General features: G+C 40.9%; 1 long non-coding RNA gene across 1 annotated transcript; it reads right to left on the reverse strand.

The window, feature by feature from the left end:
- Positions 1 to 314: 314 nt before the first annotated feature.
- On the reverse strand, positions 315 to 21256 carry LOC136177343 (uncharacterized). The gene is made up of 3 exons (XR_010664976.1): positions 20708 to 21256; positions 1223 to 1277; positions 315 to 324 (listed from the first exon to the last, which is right to left on the reverse strand). It is a non-coding gene; the product is annotated as an uncharacterized lncRNA (long non-coding RNA).
- Positions 21257 to 21480: the final 224 nt, after the last annotated feature.

Raw genomic sequence — 21480 nt, forward strand, 5'->3', positions numbered from 1 at the left:
TTTGATCTTGTCTGGGTTTGAAGGAGTGGTGCTGAGACACCAAAAGGAAAGGCCTTTTGATGTTTTTCCATGAAATATTTCACAGAATACAGGAAATAAATATTCACAAAAGAACTCTCAATGGGTGGGAAAGATATGTATATAATGGGAACATGACAAGCAACGTCATCAAACTGGCCGAGGCAGGCTGGTGGCGCATTGATAGATGGTAAATTCTGCAGTGCTGAAATGGGTTATTGATGAGCAACGTTGCACAAAAGTTAGGCGGCAGCCAACTTTTTGCTGGCTGACAGGCTGGCAAATCCTGCCAAAAAGCTGCCTTCTCTTGGTTGCTTTGCTCATGGAAAAAATCTGCCGTCTGACCTCCATAAACACAGAATGTCAAGTTTCTTGTGTTGTGGAGGCTCGGGGAGTCAGAGCAGGACAAAGAAAGAAAGAGAAAGAGACAAACAGGGGGAAGTGCAGAAGATTGAGGAAGAGAGACGGTTCGACAATGTGCCTCTCAAGGATTGTTTCCACTGGGCGATTTTGTCTCAAGATTGATGTTTCGAATTCCACTGACAAGTCTATATCTCATACAGTGATGGGAGCAATCTCTAGAGCATTGACTTATGTAATGTACTACCAATCAAAAGCAAGAACTCCCTTTGAGCCTGGGATCAAAACAGATCTGAAAACTTGTGCTTTATTCAGACAGATTTCCATCCAACTCAAGTCAGGCCAGGCCAATTACAACCATTCATCTGTTATTTTCAAGTTTAAGAGCCATTGAGACAATTTGGTTGAAAAACAACAACATAATCTGTATATGAAGAAGCTATAAGAATCTGATATTGGAACTAGCTACCAAGTCAGCAGCTTACCACTCCAGCAAACATTTCATTGTAATATTTGATGTTGCGCCAATTGATATTATAACACCATTTTTTAATTGAAAATGATCTGATATGTCAGATACTGGTTTTTCATTAGTGAGTTGGTCTGGCAATGACAGGCTACTCTCTTATGGTTGGATAAATGTGATGATTAGGCTGAATACCATCTCTATTTGTAATGAATGAAGATGTCCAAGAGTTGTCTGGAAAGTTGCAGAATTCAGTAACTACATTTTTGGATTTGGTTTCCATATTGGTGGAAAAGAAAATGTCCAGTAGAGGAATCTGTTTCTATCACAGTCCAACGTGAACATCATAACAGAAAAGGTTCAAAAACTCAGACATACCTTTGTTGTCGACTGCAGTCGTCTGGCTGCTGTTAGCAGAGTTAGTTGATGCGATCTGTAGAGGAGAAAGAACAACGCCTTGAGTAACATGATTGGTAACCATCTACATGATATGGTCATATTACTGCAAACATTTACGTTCCATACTTGAGATAAATTGTTTGAAAGTTCTTCCCCCACATACTTTGGGATAGACATGCATCTTCATTGAAGATGTTATTTCTGTGCACACGTCTACACATAAACACTCATACTTACATAAAGCATGTTGTGTAATAAGGGGTATGCATAACCACGGCATCATGCAGCTTCCTGCTTGCTAATTTGGAGTGTTTTGGGGTTATAATTGGGCAGTTCATGTGTCAGGCTTTTATTAATAAATGTGGCTGCTCCCACACTCACTGTGGATAAATTTGTACTCATCTCTGCAGAATTCTGCCAAAGAGCACGGCCTGATTGAAAACAACACTCGCTGGCAGACTGGATCCACGCTGAAAAACTGTACGGTGTCTTTTTTGCAACTGTGCAAAATGACTGCGAGCGATTCAACATGACACATTCCCTGAGCTGAATCACAGAAGGCTCAACGTGTGTAAGCCAGGTTCTCCTACGTCCTGTCATACGCCACATTTGCCACGAGTTTACTGTCAGCAAAGAAAAACAGAACAAGGCAGGGGTGAACTGTGGCTAACAGCTCCGTCTTCTCCGGATGACAAGTGATCTAATTTTAGCATCTTTCATCTGTTTTTCCCTTTCTGTTTTTCTGTCTCAATAAGATCCAATTTTCTCTTAAGCCATCTGTCTCACTTCCTCTTTGGGATCTCGTGTGTGTGTGTGTGTGTGTGTGTGTGTGTGTGTGTCTTGGCTGGTTATCCCTTCATCCATTTGCTACACCGCTTATCCTCCTGGGGAGCTGGAGCAGGTCCCGGCTAGCACTGGGCAAGAGACAAGGTTGACTCTGGACAGGTCACCAGTCAGTAACAGGGCTTACATATCCAAACCTACAAGCAACTTAAAATCAACTATCGCCTTACTTTCATATTTTTGGAGAACCCAAAGAAAACTTGTTCAGAGACCAGAAAAAAGAACTAAACAAACCAAGAAAGGCCTCTGTTAGCAGGCAAGAAACAACCCAAAGCCTGCCTTCAACCACAACAATATAACAGCTCATTTAAAGTCTCCCAGAAAGTTACTTGGCAACAGATGGTGGAGACCAACATTAGAGCTAAAAGTAGCATGCATAACAGATTGTATGTATTTATTAGGTTGCTAAAGACACTATTCCATATGTTGCTCTCATAGACTATTTAAAACATGGAAATTATCTCAGTGACGTCACCGGTTGGTTTCTGAAGGGGCGTTTTGAAGCAGAAGGATTGTGGTCGCAATTTTGGAAATGCTATCGCATTCTAACTTTCCCTCAATCTAGTAACAGGAAAAGAGGTGGAGCTGAGGCGAGCCTTAAAGGCTTTATATGTGATTTTTCACACTTAAATGTAATAGAAATCAAGTATATCCTCTGAAAATAACTCTGTGAGTCATGACTGTCTACAATGGGTGTAACACCCGAGTACCACTGTCTGTGATGTTTTCCAAGTTTTCCGAGTCCTATCCTCAGTTTGTTTACATCGCTCGGATGGCCGGCCAGTTCATCCCCTTGCGTATAAAAGTTATTTAATTGAGGGACTAGAGAAAATAAGACTCACTGTTTAACTGTGTTTCTAGATCACGCTCATTTCGGATAAATTTACATGCAGTGTGAAGATATGAACATAATAAAGATCGCTAGCATTAGCATGCTAACACAACAATGCAGCGTGAGTTGTTTTGATTTCAGTCTGGTGCTCAAAGCGACATCTACTGCTCAAAAAATTGCATATAAAGCCTTTAAGCATTCTGCAAACAGCGACAGTACAATGAACTCACATGTAAACCTTTGACCCATTTTTCAACCCCCATGCAGGTTTTATGTGTAAAGGTGTAAAGAAATTAGTTTTTCAGACCAAAACTGTTTTTTGTAAAAGGCTGGAATCATGTGTTTTCCAGCTGTTTAAAATGGGCTTTTCAATATGGGACCCAATGGGGATTCCTTGACTTTTGCAACCTGCCTCAAGTGGACACTCAGAGAACTGCAATTGTTTTGCCCCTCTACATTGGCTTTTTATTTTTTAACTTCTGGTTGCTGCTTGGTTTTTCTGTGATAGCTGGATGTGTAAATACATGTTTCTGAAAGCTTTAGCATTGTACATTTCATTTTATAGGAAGATCTGGTCTGTTCACAGTTTCTTCTGCTGCCAAAAAAGCAATAACACTTCAAACATTGTTCTATACAATGTCACCTTCCTATAGGTGTCTCTTTAACACTTATATCATTGCACTGTGTTTTCTTTGTGTTGTTTGTATAATGAGGATTTACTTCCCTTTACATAATGTTTATTTTTTCGAGTAGTAGACGTGAACCAGAGTTTACACTCTCCGCCCAGCCGCTCTCTTTTATTACTTAAACACTTTTTCTTTTTTTCACTTCACTTGCTTCCCTTGTTAGACAAGTTATTTTTAGTCCGACCATTAGTTGTCGTACTCTTAACAGCTTCTCTCTGCTCCCTCTTGCTTGTCTTTCCTTTTTTTTCTTTTTTCTTTCAACTTCCTCCTTCCGCCCTGAAAGCTTTCGTTGCCTTTCTGCCACCACACTATTAGTGTAACTCTCGCAGACATTGTGAGTCAGTGATACAGGGGGGAGAGAGTGAAGGAAAGTGACAGAGCGGGACACGGACAGAGAGGGTGAGAGAGATTCAGACAGATTCTGTGATTATGCAATATCATGTCAGATGGAGAAAACCCCCCCTGTGCACGTCCATGTGTGCGTTTATGAGCATCTATCCCTGCTCAACTCTGTCCTTATTGCACTTTATGATCCACGTAGCAAATGGCCCATGCATAACAAGATCTCCAGCAGAGCGTGGATGGGTGGTTGAGGAGAGCCTTGTCACTCCGGGCCTGCCAATAACCCAGCAAGTGTCTATGTGTGTGTGTGTACCTAAGTCTGCGAGCATGCATGAGTGCATGTGTGTGCTGATGTGTTGATTTGTGTGGGTGTTTTTACCGGGGTCATGCAGTCTGAAAGCATGATGTGTGTGATTTAAGTGCGTGTGCACACGTGCAAAAAGAGAACCACGGGGTCAACGGCCAATTCGGGGGCCCACGCGCAAAACCCAGACACGAAAGAAGATGAATGCTCGGCGACTGAGAGTGTATATACAGTTTGTGTTTGGTTGGAGAAGGACAGAAACTGGAGGTCTTACAGAGAGAGGGGAAAGGGGGGTGAGGGAAAGGAGGGAAAGACAGAGAGAGCATGGAGTGAAGAAACGAAAATGACAGGAAAGGAGGCAGAGTAAGAGGCGGAACAACACGAGAAAACGCAGGAGAGAACACGAAGAGCAATGTTATTCAATAGCAAAACTGACTTTTTTATAGAATATTTCTAACTCTTATCAGCTATAATAAAAATGGATGTGTCTTATGGAGCTGGAAAAGATGAAAGTTAGGTATTTTGAACGCTATAATAGACCTTTTTAGGGATAGGTAGCCTACTTTGGCTGTTAGCCTTGAGACATTTGTTGCTAATAGCATAATATGTGCTACCTGCGAGTGAACAGTCAGTCTGAGTTTGTTTCCCTGAAGCCTCTGAAGAAGGGCTTTACCCGAATAATCTTCGGCAAAAAATACATGAAGTGGATATTTAAGATTTTGGTGTGCTGTCCTAAAATACGTACAAGTTACTGAGGGTTAGCTTGTTTTTTCATGTACTTGCTAATAGCATTAACAATGCGACTGTTAGTTTCCCATAATTTCAAAGTAATTAGCAAAGGCAATCCAGAAAGCAAAGAAACATTAGGAAATTCATCACATTTTTTTTTCTTCCAGTAATGACAATGAAAATACAATATCTGTAGCGGATGCTAATTAGCCTACATTGTATGAGCAGGGGTCTGGTTGATTTGCTATATTAATGGCATTATCTCTTATAATCACTTAAATTTTGTTTTTGTTAACACCATCTCTGCATTAATTTAATACTGTTATAGAAAAAGTAGTGACAACAGAGATGTGAGTCTTTCTGCAAATAAGCCAAGTCACCTCCTCATGTCAGTTTCAGGCAGCTAGCTAGCAGTTAGCTCGGTAGCACACGAGTGTAAATGACTCACAGCTTGTGATGGTTATTAGAAACCACTCTTAAACTTTAAAGCACATTATATCATCACTTTTTAAGCCTACATTAAGCTCTGAATCAGGACCTTCAGGATTTGGGAATGTAAAGCAGCTCTTCCTGTCCGTCTGTGACGCTAATGCGTTAGCTTAAGCAGCTAAAGTGTGGAGTTGTGAACATCAGCATTCTGTAGCCCTCTGTCTGAACATGATTTTTTTTTTAAAACAGACAAGACTTAACACAACTTTTAGTTTTTGTTGCTATCAATAAAGATATCACTATTCAGCACCAGTGTGTTATGTAGGCTTCACTGCTCAATAGTAGTAAGTAATGACCTCAACAACAAAACATATAAATAATTGTTTACTAGTTATTTGATCATATTCTAGAACATACAGTGGTTAAACTCAACACAAATATATATTTGTAGACTCAAGCCTCAAGATTTTTGGTTTCTGCAAAAGGCTGGCAGCATCTGGTCTACCCGTAAGTCAAATAGCCGCGCTAATTAGCGATGGAAGTGAAACTCTCTCCCTGTCTGTGATGAGATCCAGCACATAACCAAAGGCTGAATTAACATCCATGATGTTTGGTAAGTTTAGATGACTGCAGTCAATCATAGAGTTTCTAAAGTCAACTCCATGTGCTAATGACCATGTACTCATTCATCCATCCATTATCTTTACCGCTTTTCCCATTTGGGTTCGTGGGGGGCTCAAGCCGATCCCCGCTGTCATTGGGCGAGAGGCCGGGTACACCCTGGACTGTTCGCCAGTCAACCACTGCAGCCCCTCAATGCACTCGTGTACTTTGTTATTGTCATGTGATAAATGACTTGAAATCAGTTTTTCTTTGTGGCTCTAAAACAATGGGTGTTGGTGGCAGCCATAATATATCAATAGTGTCAATAAAGTTCAGAACCATACTGATTTGATAAATGTTCCTTTTTTTAATGGTAAAAGCTCAATTTTTTGAGCAAACTTGTACCAATATTGGATGCATTGGCTTGGGTACTTGCCATTTTCTTTGCATTCTTCATTGCCAGTATCCCAGACTGTTAAAAAGCTAGCTGTTAGCTAACGTGACTTTGCCAAAAACCCAACTCTAACCCAACCACGGATCTGGCAGGCAAATATTTTTATAAAAGCAATTGCAGTTCATTTTTATGTGTATTTGTTTACAGCCATATTTGAGGGAGAGCCAGCAAAATAAGTGAATACTGCATCACTGCAGTCATTGTGAACCATCAAAGCCAGCAGTTTGCAAACAGGAAAATAAGCAGCCGAGGTGCTACAGAAAGAGAGATGGCGAGAACAAGGTGTGTATTGAAAAAAAAGAAGAGAGAGAGAGAACTGGAGAGACACGGGAGAGGTAAGAGAGAAAGACCGCAGAGATATGAGTGAGTGTTTTTCTGCAGCAAGAGGGTGAAAACACTGCAGAGAGGAAGAGGGAGGCTGTATGTTCAGTATTAGTACACATCACACAGTGAGAAGTGCAGCAGCTTTCAGTGAAAGAGGCATTAAAACAGGCTTTTGCTCAGAAAGGATTCACTCTCGACAGTGAGTCTGCTAAGCTGGGAGAGAGGCAGAGAGGGATTGGACTGAATTTGGCCTTGACAAACACAGGGATAAAAAAATCCAAAATCATAGGTGAAGGTGTGGAAGAAAATGAAGATGGCGCATGGAAAAAAAGACGCACAGACACACGACAAATTGGATATGCCTTCATTCAGGGTACAAATTGTCCCAGACCTGTTTTGAGTGTGTTTTTTTTTTTTAAATTTAATTGAAGTGATTGAGCCTTTTCTTTTGTGCCATTACACGGTCCATGTCTAGTTTTTGGCAGCGGATGACAAACAATTTCATTCGATGAGATCCCGGAAAATAAATTCAAATTGTTCAAACCTGATTAAGTGGCTCAGAATTAATGCTCGACATAATACACCTATCAGGGCTGTCAGGGATCATTTTCATCATCATCATCGTCTTGTTTACCCTCTCCTCAGATTCCCTCTCAGAGTTTTTACCTTTAGCATAAGTGAGGAGCTTTATTTTCATTTACAGTATAATACCGTAAACACTGACGCATAGTTGACTGGTGAATAAAGGAGTTAATAGGAATTCAAGCCCAAGTGATGATAGATGGGTTAAAGAAAGATAATGAGAAGCAGAATGATTATTAAACACTGTAATTTGAGATGTTTTCATGGTTAAGTAGCGTTTTTTGCCTAACACATCTGCAACAGTTTAACGTTAACCATGTGCTAGAAAGACTTTCTTGCCTGAAGGGCTGAAAACAAATAAGGTACCTTAAAACAGACGCTTAAGTCTACTAATAGTTATTTAAAAAGCACTTAATCTTTAGTCCAAAAGACACCTTAAAACAACTGCCAAAGGGTACAACAGCTGATTTAATAAGGTACATTGTCAACAAGCGCTTTAATTTTGTATTGCAGGTGGTACAAAAACTTAAACTGGTCATGGCAACTTAACTTTGTATACTTGAGATGTGGTCTATCTTTCCTCGCTACAAAATAAACTGTGGGACACTGAATGAAAAAGTTAGCACAGCAAATCTTCTTCTGACATCTGCAAAAACAGACACCAAACCAGGTCAGCTGGAAGTAAGGCGTGCTCATGGCCTTTAAGAAATTTTACATTTTGACCTTTTAGACATTGCTTAACCATGAAGGTAGTAATAAAAAGAGCTTTAGGTAGATGAGGTGGTGTACAGTGGAGACGCTGTCCTAAATAATATTGTTTGTCAGGCAAACAGAACGGGTATTGGCAGTGTTGGAGCGTCCAAATCTGGACAGCCTTGTTATTTATTTATATGTTCGAGGCACCAATAGATATTGTTGGAACGGAAGGCCAACAAACACAGAGTAATGGCCAAGTAAATTTGGTTATTGGCAGTGTTGGAGCACCAATATCAGAATAGCCTTGGAATTTATTTATATGGTCAAGGTACCAATATATATGTGAAACCGTCATTATCTATAACAGTGATTATTTTTCTTTTTCAATGAAACGGAAGGCCAACAAACACTGAGTAATGGCCAAGTTAATTTGGTTATTGGCTGTGTTGGAGCGTCCAGATCTGGGCAGCCTTGTTATTTCTTTATATGGTCGAGGTACTAATAGATTTAACTTACCGATACATTGGATACAGTGATTATCTTCTTTTTCAATGGAACAGAGGGCCAACAAACACTGAGCTTTTTTAAAAACTGTATATTATCCAATCAGATTTTAATATTAGCTGTAGCACAAATAATCAACATAGCTCTTGTGGTTAAATAAGAAGTAAAGAATAGAGATTTTTACACTGTTGTCTATGTCACCACAAGCAAAACTAACCAAAACCAATGCTCGTTTCCAACCGAAGCTTCGAAAACTACCTACTTTTGGCACATTTTGTCACGGAACATTTTCTGCTTGATTAAATGTGGATAAATCTTTGCCAGATTAAAAAACCAGTGTGGTTGTTTTTCCAAAGAGTAAATACAGAATTCCCCCATTATCTCCAAATTAAAGCAATCTCTTTCCATATCTCTGCTTCAATTACCGTCCCCTTGGCAGCCAGCCACCCCCCCACCCCCACGCTTGTCTTTTCAGTTAGTGTTCAATTCACAGTGGCCGTCGGTTCACTTCCTCTTCAAAACACAAACTAAACCTCCGAGGGGTTAAAAAAAGCAACCTGCATTTTGACTTTGAGGGTAAGGTCGTCAGGTCTGTGTTTTTGGACCTTCTGAGGTATTCTGTTTGAGAATGGCGTGCAAGAACCACTTTCCCCTCTCGCCGGCATTAGTTTCGAAGGGGCACTTAACCCGCTTTTGCTCCAGTGAAGCCGCTCTGTGATCGACAGGAGATTAATGTTACTGTCCAGAGCAGCTTCCTGTGAGAAAGTGACTGTAATAGCGTCGGCCTCATTTGTGTCAATTTCAGCTCTTTTCTACTTGCAAGAAGTTTTTTCTGCTATAGAAATGGGGCCAGATATTCGCCTTTCCAAATTGGCAAAAAAATCACTTAAAAATTAGAATCCCCCTATTGTCTATCTATCCTTTTGTCCCATCCTTTCAGCCTCATCTCTTGTCCTTCCTGCTTCCACCTTCTTAATCACAATTGACTCGCTGGCTTGAACCCCCCCTGGAGATATGTTCTTATCACCCCCCCTCCTCTGCTTTTAGTCAGGGATTTCCCTCTTTTACATGTAGTAGTTAGCGCTCTGATTCATGAGCAGCGAGCCTCGGAGAAAAGGCTGAGAGAAAAGAGTGGAAGGGAAGAAGAGGGAGGGAGGGAGGAAGGGTAAGGATGGGAGACAGAGACAGATTGCAGCATTTAACAGCCTGCCCTGGGGAGCCGCTGAAGGTGATAGAGAGGGAGAAAGACACATATGGAGGGGAGAGGGAGGGAAGATAGAGAGAAAGAGACATGCATTTTAGCAAGAGGGTGATAAAAAAAAAAAAAAAAGCTTGGGAGACTGGCTCAGTGAGAAAGATTGGAACATACACGGTCTATTCAGAAAAACACTCGGCTGGCATAAATTGAGTCCAGATGGACGCACACGCGCACATGCTCGTACTGTACACACATATACACAAGAAAGAAACACATGCTGCCCCCCCCCTTCCCCTGACACTTTTTCTTCTCTCTCACAATGCGATGCACTTCATTTACAACAAGGTTTCCCTCAGGGGTGTACACCTCTCTGAGCTGTTTTCCTCACACTTCTGTCACATTTCTTTGTCCCTTCCTTTTTCAAGCCTCCCCCCCCCCCCAGATATCAAAGCTGAATCCTCATGGAGTAAACGTAATAAATATTTGATTAGTTATATAATGTCCTAGAAAGCTGCCTGCGATCGTCACAGATGATCAAAATCAAAACCAGTCCGCTGTTACTGGGTGTTGTGTAGAGAATAAAAATAACCATGGAGGATGTTGTGGTGCTTTTGGGTAATGAAATGGGGTCAAAATGATGAACCCAAACGATCTAACACATCCGTTTGTTTATCTGCTTTTGGGCTGCATCTGCAATTATTTCTTTACCAATCATAAAATCATTGGCAATTAAACATTTAACTTATTTATTTGAGCTTTCAAGCTCCCAAATTGACAAATCTTCAGTCTTCCGAATTCAAAATTTGGCCCTACAAAAACCAAAAGTAATGTTATTTATAATTGAGGGGCTGAAATGAGTAAAATTGTTGATCATTTTGTGTCGGTCAGTTAATAGCATAAATTGCTTGAGTCATAAAGTCCCACTTCTAATCATTCTTTAGTCGAGATACCATAAAAGCTGTAGTTTGACAAATGGATTAGCGTGTTAGCGTTACACTAGCCTGTACATTCAGTTGGCCTGACCAAAGCAACTTGGTGAAAAGAGCGTTTGACAAATGTTGGAACAGGACCGATGAGAATTGTTAATCTATGCCAATAACTTCCTACAACTTGAAACAAAATGCCAATGCTGAGACATCAAGATTTGAGGTCCCAAACTGGGCAAGCTAAAACACCCCTTCTTTGTATCTTGTAGGGGGGAAAAAATAATATAGAAGTTTGAAATGGCACCCTAACGTGTTAAAAAAGATAAATGAATAAAAGCTACATCAAATAAGTATTAGCAAGCTAGGCTAACTAGCTTCAACTAACAACACTGATAGAAATGCTAGCTGCTACATGACTAAAGATGCTAATGAGTGAAAGCTTTCTGGGCTTGTAATAAGAATGAAAATAGACTTGTACCACTGGTCCTAGTCTGTACAGTAATAACATACTCCAGTCAGTAGCACATTAAGGAAGTTGACAGCTTGTCCCCGAGCTGATCAGATGTCAGTCAAATTCTGCCACAATAAACACCCACCCAGGGGCTCCTAGCTTACATGCTACAAAAATGTCCGACAGCGTTCTTCAACCTCAAAATAGCTACAGTATAATTAAATGTGACACTTTTTGAACTACTTATTCTGCAGAGATCACATTTCACTGATAGTTTTAGTCCATGCAAAGCAGTTGAATATTTGGTCCAATGTTTCTTTAGCCAGTCATTGTGGAGTTGAATGCCATCATGATGAATGTCTGGTATGCATCACCAATGGTACAGTTAAAAACTCTGAGATATCTTAAAGACAATATTTCTATATGCAATGGGAAATATAGCCTGCAAGATTGATGAATTCCATAGAGGTGCTAACTAGCGAAACGGTTTGCAATAGTTGCCTTTGCAAACAACCTGGAAGAAGGCTGTTGCTTGATATTAGCACTTTTTGTATCCCTGTCTCTTTTCTCTTCCCTTGCATAACATTTGCCATCCAGAGGGATGATTTCATCCATCGTATAGTTTCTATGAGTGCGTATGTTTTTAGCCTGGGCGGACTCATGCTCTTCTCTCTTTTTTTAAATCTCCTCTTCTGTCCTCTTTTGCACTCCGCCCTTCAGTTTTTTACACCCACCCAGTAGTTGTTTCCATCTCATCTATGCCCCATCACTCTCCTCATCCTCCTCCGCTTCTCTCTCTTCAGCTTTGCTCTCAGGACGCTCCACTTACGGTCTGCGATCGGCCGGGGTTGACAGATGTGCGTGCGTCCGCGCTGACTATGTGGTACTGTACAAGTTAAAACATCTGCTCGGAGCTGCTTTGACTGTACATTAACTGGACCAAGCTGTTCAGCTCTGGATGCTCTCTGCAGCCAGGATTTCTATTATGTAAACTGGTGCAATTTAAACTTAATTATGGATTCTATTGGACTCTGATTGGCTGTAGGTTCTAAGGAACGTAATGCTCTGATGTAAATAGAATCACAGCTGGACTTGATCTGTAGTGTGACAAACTCTGAGATATGACAGAGATGCAAGTCTTACCTCGAGTGGAGATGTTCCAGTACATTTTTTTCTTTTCAACCTGAATCTGTATATGAAATCTATTCACCAAACTGCATAACTAACCTGCATAATCTATAGGCAGGTGACATGACTTTTTGTGTTGGAAGTGTTCCATTTTCCTTGAGTAGTCCAAGTATAGTGTTCATTGGTATTTCAGCCTGTTGTTGCTGTATACAGGAGTACACCAGAATCCATTGGTGATCATCAAACAACAAATTAGCTTTTATATTCTCTTGAAATATATATTGTATTGAAATCACAGCAAGAAAACCATTCTTGAGCCCTATTGTCACTTGTGTTACCTGGAGATCTCTGGTTGACTTTGTCTCTTGTGTGCTAATACGTCACACCAAACACCGACATGGGGGGGGGTTATTCTAAAATTACCAGAGTTCCCCCAGGCAATACTAATCCCATGTGCATAGAGTTTTACGTCATCTCTACTCCCTTCTCGCAGCTCAAGTTGCTAGTCAGACTGCAAACAATGGCAGCACATGGAAAAAGAAGTCTTGGCCAGAAGTCCTTTTATCACTACACATTGGTTGAACCAGAAGCGACCAAAGAGTTGTCCATCGCTCCCAGAGGCTATCTTCATCACATGATAACAATGGGATCTGACATCGCTTTGTTCATGTTTTCTTTAACACCAATTGAATAAAAAAATTCAGTGTAAACGGGAAAAAAAACACTCATTAGCTTTTGACTTACACTGTTCATCGTAATGCAACACCAGAATCCATCAGCAATCACCAACGACCACTTAGCTTGAATGAACCTCTTTCAACATACATCTGATTGCAAGACTAACTAACACGCCACTCTTAGATGTCATCTCTTAACTCCATTACTGCTTCTCAAAGTTGTTTGTCAGACTGTAAACACTGCAATACTTGGAAAAGGAAGTCTTAGCCGATGTCCTTTACTGCTAACAAATGGTTGTACCAAAAAGTTGCCCAACTCTCCCTGAGGCTACATCATCACCAGATTAAAACAATAGGTTCCTCGGCTCCCAATACTGACTATCCCTCCCATAACAAAGTACATATTGCAATTCGCATTGACCATTTTTAATTCATAGTTTGTACCTGCGACCGGTTTATTTTTAAGGTCAAATCAGTTCATTGACTGGCGCATTCTGCGATACTGTTACTGAAACTGATCCTGACACCACATTTTAGGCGTTATTGGAGGCTGATACAGATACTGCTTTTGGTATTGGATACCAGTATCCAGTAACAACTCTTACCATGAATGCATTGTATTATTAAATGTGCTGTTGTCTCTAAAGCTTTGCTGACCTCGGACTTAAGAGCTTAACCTGTGTGTGTGTAGTGATGCTTTAGGTCACTTTACATAAACGCTCCTTTCAATCCAAGTGTAAAGTGATGCAGATCGGCATCATAGGTGGCTTACAAGGACTTACAGTAATGTGTGGAATTAATCACCAAACAATAGTGTAAAAAAAAAGTATTTGGCTGCATTTACCCAATCTCATACACCTACCAATGTGCTTCCTTTGACTTTCTGACCACTTGTGTTTTTTTCAAACTGGAGCCCTTTCCCTCCATCTAGCCAGCAGCTCAGCCCCCCACCCCCCCCCACCCTCAGCCTCCGTACTCGAGCCGTAACCATCTCTTCAAGCTGAAATGCTCTCTGTACCTGCCCGCTAAAAATAGCACTATTCCAGTTAATGGCTTTATATAAAAGTCAGTGGGTGTGGGGCCTGTGTTGTAAGAGAGCGATTCAAGAGCGGTTATGATTCCTGGGGGTACGTGGGGATAATGGCCGGCGCCGTGGGAGAGAACTTAGTATAGAATCAAATACAATGAGAGAGTGCTTCAGAATCTATAGAACCTGCAGTATATATTATTTAAATTGAGATACAAATATCTGTTTCAATGTTGAAACACTGTAAATAATAGAGGTAGCACTTATCCCAATTTCTCTACAGCCGAATCAAATCACTTCTTTAGTCCAAACAAGAATCCAAAACCTAAAGACTTTTAATTTACCGTCTTAAAATGCAAAAAAAAAAAAAAAGCGGTGTGCCTTGATTTTAAGGCACTTGGACCAGCTAATTGTTTGTTTTTCTTCTGAGAAAATGACATGACAATTCAATAAGTAAAATTGAGATTAATTATCAAACACAAGATCCTGTTTTTCAGAGAATTATTCTACAGTTGTCTTATTTTGAAAAATAACACTAAACATCTGTGTGCCCGTTAAGAATAAGCACTGCTGGTAAGAAGGAGAAATTCAGCGATGGCTTTGACATCTTCAAAGTAAAGTGCAATTGATATTCAAAGCACGCATCGCCCGTCATCAAACACTCGCTTATTCGCATTTCTGTGTTTGATATCGGATAAACACTCCGAGCGTTCACGGCCGTGGGGGGGGGGAAGAGGCAGGTGATTGGGTGGAAGACCAAAGAAGGGGGCAAGAGTGGCGATGGTGGTAGGGAGCGAGAGAGAGAGAGAGAGAAAAACAGCGCCTAATAAAGCAGAAGCAACAATGCAGGGACAGGCAGCAGAACATATTTGACAGAAAAAACACCTCCTTCCCCTGGTTGCCTTTTCTTAGCTTGTGCTTGTCTCCACTCAACTCTTTTGAAAACACACGTTCGGTACATTTCTTAAGCTACACACAAACACACACACACACAGGGCTTAGTGCTGCACTTGCTGTCGGAAAGATGGGGTGGGGGGGGGAGGGGGAGAAAAAGAAGCAGAAAGCCTCTAAAAGCTCAGCAGAAATATATTTATAGACAGAAATAAAAGGATTATACCTCCATGAAGGAGTACGGGGAAAGCCAGTGATTTCCACACATGCTAGATGCTGTAGTGAGAGGGAGGAGGAAGGTGGGGGAGAGGAGGGAGAAAGTGGAAAGGACTGACAGATGGAGAGAGACAGATTGACTAAGAGAAACCAGGATTGGCGCTTTCTCGGTTTTACTTCGCTGGCTTCGGATTGGCCTCGGAGCCACATCAGACCTGGGTAATTATCCCCTGCCAGCTTGTGAAAGAAGAGGGTGGCTTTTTGTGAGGGGGGGTAAGCCTGCTAAGTGATAATTACCAGCATAATGAGAGAGCTACCTTCTCTTTGTGTGCGTGCTTGTAAATGAAGGCACTTTCGGATTACTGGCCTTATTTTTTTTTAAGTATTAAAAAATGTTATTTTGCTTTCTGTTTTTGGGAGCCGGGATAAGAGGGGGGAAAAATCCACCAAACAGCTGTCAAAAAGTGGAACCAGTGCCAAACATGAATTGCATAACATCCTCGTTTAATTCCCTGCATATTACATTCATATTCCTGCAAATTAAAAAACCCCTTCACCCTCCCCCTTCTCTATGTTTTTCTTTTTCTTTTTCTTTTTTTGACTTCTTCTGTGCCTCACGCTGTGCAGATGTTAGCTCCCGGATGTGCGCATGCAAGTGTTAATACCCTGCCTGATTTCTCCCCCTCTCTCTCTTTCTCTCTTGCTGTTGCTAAGGAGAATACAGTTGAGCCTTTGGAGGAAAAAAAAAAAGAAGAAAAAAAAAGCAAACAGAAAGAGGGCGAGTGAGAGTGTGGGGGGTGGGTGGGGGGTGTATGAATAGAAGCTCATGAAAAGAAAGAAGGAGGAAATGAGGCAGTGGGTGACAAGATTTCAGCTGGAGGAGACAGTCTGTCAAAGCAGGGGGAAGGTGCAGTGTGATCGCTCATCGCCTTCAGTGACTTCACAGCGAGTGTGTGTCGCTCGCAGAGAGGCTGCAGAGTTATGACACACACACTCATCTTCCGCTGCTAGTTCAAAGGAAAGGAAGTGCTTATCAAGCTCATCTACAGCGGCTTCGTCTTGTATGAATAGAAACGCAATTTAAATGTTGTTGTTAACTGTGGAACACTTAAAAGAGTAACTAAGAAGAGAGGCAATTTGAACGTGTGTATTTTTGTTTATTTCTATTGTTTTTATTTATTCATTTATTTATTGTGGGGGCAGATAAATGTGTGCAGCAGCTGAGTCCAAGACAAAATTATCCAAGGGGACAATAAAGTGTATGGTATCGTAACGTAATGTATGATATTGTAACGTATGGTATCTTAACGTATCGTAACACATGGTATAGTATCTTAATATATAGTTTCGGAACGTATAGTTACATATCGTAACATATAGTATCATAACATATTGTATCGTAACGTATAGTTACATATCGTAACATATAGTATCATAACATATTGTATCGTAACGTATAGTTACATATCGTAACATATAGTATCATAACATATTGTATCGTAACGTATAGTTACATATCGTAACATATAGTGTAGTAAAGTATCGTAACATATTGTATTGTAACATATAGTAACGTATCGTAACTTATCATAACATATAGTATCATAACGTATAGTAATGTATCGTAACATATAGTATCGTAACGTGTGGTATCATAACTTATCGTAACATATAATATCGTAACGTAATGTATCGTAACATATAGTATCGTAACGTGTGGTATCATAACTTATCGTAACATATAATATCGTAACGTAACTTATCATAACATATAGTATCATAACGTATAGTAATGTATCGTAACATATAGTATCGTAACATATGGTATCATAACTTATCGTAACATATAATATCGTAATGTATCATAACATATAGTATCGTAACGTATCAAATCATATAATGTGTAAATAATGTGCCATACGTTAATATCAGGAGCCAATGTGAATCTGTCCTGTTGCATCCATTTTAAAGTTTTTTTATGGGATCATTTTTGCTTTTATTGGATCGTACAGCTGAGGAGAGAAGAGAGAGTGGGGGATGAGATAAAGCAAAGGGCAGAGGTCAGATTAAATTCTTAACCAAAGCGACGAGGACGATAGCCTCTCCACATAGGGCGGGAAACACGAGCATTAGGCTATCTGCCGCCACATGTCACATCAGTTTAATGCAAACATGTTCTGGTGACATTTCCAGAGGCTGGCCTACAATTTGATTCATGAAATCACATGAGGTTGTTTGTATAAAAAAAAAAAATAGACACCAAGAATAACCAAGACGTAATGGGAAAAAATGTGTCAAAATCAGCAATCGACTAAATCGTTAATTTCAATATTGGTATCAGAATTGGTCTCAATCGATGCATCTCTAATGTGTTTCATAGAAAGTAAGTAATTCTAGTGTTTGCTTCTTTTACTGCTCTAGAAAATACACATCATCATTGCTTACCAACGATTCTTCTTTGTTAATTTCCTTTCGACTTGCAAAGCCAGAACCTAGCTTTAGCTATTTTTTTTAAAACAAGTAGGTATTAGTCCCTCAACACAGCCTGATGCCTTTAAGAGAGCCCATCTAGAGTCCAATACTCTCATAGTGATATTACAACGATCTGAGACATTTTCAGGAAAATCGTACAGCATGTTTTTGTTTACTGACACAAAAATTGCCATTTGAATCCGTGTTATTGCTCCTTCACTTCAGCCAATTTTCAAAATCATCTCCTGTCAAGGTGAGATGGACAGTTTTGAACATTTTCAGGTTATGTCCATATAGATTTTTTGGGGGGTCAAAATAAATATTGGTGCTATTTTAGTAATTGTCAGATTCAGAGATAAACGGATGGATAACTTGCTTTTCATTTTACAGATAAAATCAGAGATATGATCTGATTCGAGCTTTTTGTCGGCAGGTTGTAAGGTCGTCGTCTCTCGTCTGAATCACTTCCTGTTCCCTCTCAAAAGGTCGGCACTTTGTGTCTCCGAGTACTTTGTGTCCATGTTAGATTTGTTAATGCACATGTGTGTTTGTATGATCTAATGTTGGATTAAATTGGGTTTAGAACTGAAACAGAAGCCAACAAATGCATTTTACACTCCACTTAGTGCCCTATCCATTGGGACGGGGTTGCCGGTCTAATGCGCGAGTTCATGGGTTCAGCTTGGATCCGTCCAAATGGCGTGTGTTCGAGGTAGGATGGCACGGAGGCTCGTCAGGGGATTACAGGCGTGCGAGAATGACCATCGCGTACACTCAGAAATGCTCTCCCGTTTCAGCAGCCATATAGCAGAGAGCTGCATTCAGATGGGATTAAATATTTAACATTAAGGGCCAAACATAGAGGCGAGAGGATGACGTGGACTCCCAGGTTCTTGCTTTTGAAATGAGTCATTTATAAGCAACAAACTAACTCAAAGGATGGATTTTACTAAGGCACTAATGATTTTTCGGTCAAATAATCTGTTTATTCCTATCTCGACCAACTGAAGAATCATTACATCATAAAACGCTCCCAAAATAATGCCTGTTACTTATAGCCCAAGCATATGTCTCCAAATAGCTTGATTTTCCATGCAGGTAGCTCAAAATCCCCAAATTTGTCAATTTACTATCAAGGGGAACAAAAAGAAAGAAGAAAACGTTCTGAAAAGTTTCTCTCTTTTACTGATTTTCTCTTTTTTTTTGGTAATCTGTCGACATTTTTGAAAATCAATTTGAGTGAATTAACGGCCATTATAACTTGAAAACTCATGCAGGAAGTATTTTCTTTTTTTAACATTTAGTTACAAGTTGTAGAGATGTAAGTTCTATAACTGAATTATTGACTTCTTACAGTGAAGGCACGCTGAAGGAGAGTCGTTGGCATTGCGCTTAAATTTCAGCTCGGGGGGCCACTCAGGCCTTCGAAAAGCACAGTGAATTTTTGTGTTTTCACAGAAGTGCCGAGCATTTGTTCTCTCATCCATCACGCTTTGTGTTTACACTTTCCAGTCTCCCATGTGCAGCAGTGGCATCATCTGCTACGTATCACAAGACTCTCTGACACTTCCCCGTCTGCCCAGGGCCGAGGAGGAGGGAGGGAGTGGAGCGGTGTAGATCGTGGAAACACAGCGCGGGACACAGAGCGAGCGAGCGAGCGAGCGGTCCCAGCGGAGCAATGCTCTACTTCTGTGAAAGAGAAGTGAAAATAATCACTCCGAGGGGACCTCCCTGATGTTATTTTTATCGATGTGGGATTGATTGATCGAGCTGCAGTCGTCTCTCTCCTCCTGACGAGATTACATAACATGGTTACTGTATCTTTCTTTTTAATCTACACCCATCTGCCAATGTAAAGACACCTCCCATTACAGCCCATGATGACCACACAGGCCTAATACATTATTCCTCTCTTGTTCATTGTAAAAGCGGGCTTAGGGTCAACTCGCAGGTTAAACCACAGGATTATGACCCAGGAGTAATAAAGCTCAGACAGAGAGCTTAAGCAGACACTGATCTACATTAGTCCCGCAAGGCAGATTTAGACCCCACATTTTGTGTTTTATTTTTTCAGCACAACTTTCAGCTCCACATCACAACACACACACGCACAAAAAAAAAAGACGATCTATTCTCACAAATCTAAGAAGTGTAGAGCAGAAAAAAATAATAAAAAAATAAACTTTTCGACAACCTCGTATCAAAATGTTCAAAAAATCAGTTTGGCACAAATAATGCAGACTACACATACCGCACTCATACATGACCACACACCCGCCAAGTCTCCCACCATTAGCGCTGACGCCTGCAGCATCGAGCCCCTTGTCCATTAAAGGAAAATAAAATCTACTTTGATATGCAAAGGAAAAAAAAAAACATGCACATGCAGCCACTTTTTAAAGGCTGCACGCTGTGGGCCCACTTCTGCAGGCAATAAAGTCCTTCATATATACTGCATGATTAATGTAGAGCAACCCTTCTTTACACTGCAGAGGGAAAACATCACAACATGTAACTGTACTACTCTGCCTTTGCCTTGTGCAAGAGGACCAATCTGTGCAATCCTAATGAGTCAGAATGTCATTTTTTTTTTTAGACTAAATCTCGATATTATGGACCCTGCATAGCGCCGACGAGGCCCCTCGGAGGTCCCCGGACCGTACGTTGGGGAAACCCTCATGCTCCACTCCACCAGATGTTTCACAGTGCCCGCTGGCGATGTGAGCTGGTGTCACTGCTGCTGCTGCTGTCTCTCATTGCGGTGTTTCTGTCAGACTTGGGAGCAATGCCAACAAGAAGTGAAGAGCACTGCGCTGAAACATTTTGTTCTCGCTTTAACTGCACCTCGGTTGCGGTGTTTTTTTTTTTTTTAATTTAAAGGAGGGGGGGGGAGCGGGGGGTAGAGTAATAAATATAGGGGGTCTAACTGCCTGCGCATGCTTGGTTGGAGAGAGATATGTCACGGTTAATTCCGCACAGGTGCGTGATGTTGACTCGTTTCCTGTAATAGTGTGGAAAAAACGAAAAAAAAAAGGTGCACACAATAACTGTGCGCCTGTAAAGCTGCGCCGAGTGTTTCCTCTCACACACACACACACACACACACACACACACACTCACACACACACACACACACACACACACACTCACCTCGCTCATCTTGGAAAAAAAAAACACGCGCGTGGAGGGAGTTCTGCAGCACAAGTGGACTTTCACAGCCGGTCTCCTCTTGCACCCCGTCTCACTGTCAGAACCGAAGCCAAAGCCCGTAGAAGATGAAGAAGGAGAAGAAGAAGAGGAGGAGGAGGAGGAAGTGCCGCAGTGTTTTTTTTTTGTTTTGTTTTTGACGAGATGGAGATGATTCACTCAGGAGTCCGGGAGCCGACAGAGTGAAGTGATGCTCGGTTCTTCTTCCTCCGGTACAGATGATGGAAGGAAGCTTTAGTGCCTGTAACGGTGCGGTTTATGGGCAACAGGATCTCTCTCTCTCTCTCTCTCTCTCTCTCTCTCTCTCTCTCTCTCTCTCTCTGTGTCTCGCCCACTCAGGCTCAACCAGTCACCAGGGAGCAGACTACTGCCCCGGTACAGAGATGTAGGCTAATAGGAACATAATAAGAAAACTAACCCTGGAGCAGTTTAACTCTGCCTGTCTCGGACTGCTGTTAATTGATGTTCTACATTCATTCATTCATTAATTTCATTAAAAAATAATAATAATAAAATGTCCTGACTGAATTCTAATGTCAGCCCACAGCTAATAAATCCACGAGGTTTAAGTTGTGTGTGTGTGTGTGTGTGTTTTTAAAGCATTTTCTAAACACTATGCAACAGGGGTTGATGTTTCCCCCATTGTAGCACAGGGATTACATTTTTCCACACGCCGCTTTTGTCAAGATGAACAGAGTACATGTATGATTTCCGGT

The sequence above is a fragment of the Labrus bergylta genome, chromosome 22 (assembly GCF_963930695.1).
Source record: "Labrus bergylta chromosome 22, fLabBer1.1, whole genome shotgun sequence".
Taxonomy (NCBI): Eukaryota; Metazoa; Chordata; class Actinopteri; order Labriformes; family Labridae; genus Labrus; species Labrus bergylta.